The sequence below is a fragment of the Sinocyclocheilus rhinocerous genome, unplaced genomic scaffold (assembly GCF_001515625.1).
Source record: "Sinocyclocheilus rhinocerous isolate Xijiao unplaced genomic scaffold, SAMN03320098_v1.1 scaffold623, whole genome shotgun sequence".
Classification (NCBI taxonomy): domain Eukaryota; kingdom Metazoa; phylum Chordata; class Actinopteri; order Cypriniformes; family Cyprinidae; genus Sinocyclocheilus; species Sinocyclocheilus rhinocerous.
This window is the reverse complement of record NW_015644631.1, coordinates 655,519-657,333: the sequence shown is the minus strand read 5'-3', so window position 1 is coordinate 657,333 and position 1,815 is coordinate 655,519. Positions and strand designations below refer to the sequence as shown.

At 39.3% G+C, this 1,815-nt stretch overlaps 1 protein-coding gene across 2 annotated transcripts in view; it reads left to right on the top strand.

The window, feature by feature from the left end:
* Nucleotides 1-1,815, top strand: part of LOC107758601 (ubiquitin-like-conjugating enzyme ATG10) — a 23,525-nt gene that overhangs the window by 19,058 nt on the left and 2,652 nt on the right. The window lies entirely within an intron of this gene.

The window sequence follows — 1,815 nt, the reverse complement described above, 5'->3', positions numbered from 1 at the left end:
ACTGCTTTCTGAGTGAGGGACAATTCAAGGCAGGTTTTGTTAAAAAGTTCAAACTCAATGATGTATCAGTACCCATTGTTCATGATCCAGCTGCAGATTTCTGACTTTAAAGGGTTAGTTCACCTAAAAATGAATATATATTAAATGATTATTACATTTTGAATATGGTTATTTTTCTTACAAAAATGCATCGATTCGCTACAGAAGGCCTTTGTTCATCCCCCGGAGCCATGTGAGACACTTTTTTTTTTAAATGGATGGGCGCTTTTTATTTAAATACTTTTGGACTGATGCATGCAACACCCGCTGAGTGCCATTAAACAGCTTGAAAGATCAAAGACAATTTTTAATATAACTCCTACTGGATTCGTCTGAAAGAAGAAAGTCATATACACCTAGGATGCCTTGAGGGTGAGTAATTTATGGACTAATTTTCATTTTTCGGTGGACTAACCCTTTAACGAGCACAACTTTTGATTTTAAAATTGCATTAGTAAATGTTGAAATTAACATTAACATTACAGAAGTGCCTATTTCAACAGAACAAGACTCTGAATAAAGTGTTTAGTGTCCGTGTTCACAACAGTTTGGTGTGCATAGTGATTTGGTCTGTTCTCCCATGAGGCCTGCAGATGAAGTCATGATAATTGACTAACAGAGCTGGAGTCGTGCCGCAGTATAGGAGCACGATGGCACTGCTATTCACAAATAACTCTATACCGCTGATGCTAACAGTGAGGTGTTGTCGAGGGAATTTGAAGAGTCAGCACGTCTTTGGTGCTTGAACAGTAACAGAGCAATGCATCCAGACAGTTGATGTTGTGAATTTTAATGTGGATGGTGACAGTGCATTGAGGTTGCTTTTATTTACAGAGAATTTGAATTCTTTTTTTCTGAGGTTTTGGATGACTGGATTAAAACGGTGCTTATTGACATCTTACTAGAGTTGGTGCTCAGATGGCGGATCTGCAAACCTTTCTTCAAAATGGCTTGTGCTTTCATTGCCACTTGATTCTCAAGTCAATGCAATTTGAATATCTTTTTTGTTACTTCCAGTTGAATATATTACTTAAATATCTTTGGATGTTAAAATATATACTTAAAAGAAGAAATGTTTTCTACACAAATTAAATTTGGCATCTTTCAAAAAATGTTATTTGGCATCTTTTATGCACTAGCTGCGTTTTTACAGTCAAAAGTAGTTTAAATATGTGCGCGCACACACCTTTCACTCACTTGTTCCTCTCTATGGTTCATAATGATCAGATCTGCTCCTCTCTCTGTACAATATCTTCTGCTCTCAGTTCAGCTCTTCGTCTCGATCAAACTGGATTGATAGCACCTAGGCACATAGGCGGTGTTTGTGAGCATGTTTTTAAAGGGGTCATATGATGCAGCTAAAAAGAACATTATTTGGTGTATTTGGTGTAATGAAATGTGTTTATGCGGTTTAAGGTTCAAATCATCAGTGGCAAATCCTTTAAATATGAAAAACGTACTTACAGTTTGTGAGTCAGAACAGCCGGCATTGTAGTCTACTCTTCCAGGATCAGGAAACAGTCCTCCATAAAATGCGCTGCACACATCTGAATATTTGGGTTGCAGTGTTCTGGAACAGTGTTTTAACCACTGATTTCTAGTCGTGTCCTCTTTTGGAAGGCCAAACAAAGTAGTTTCGCTTTCACAACGAAACACAGCGTCACACGCGCAGGCAATCTAGAGTGAGGAACGGCCGGCGTGCTGAGTGAGAGGAGGCCGGTGAGCTTGAGAACGTCGCTGCCGGCGGATTCGACGAAGGAGCGTCCGGAGGGCTTG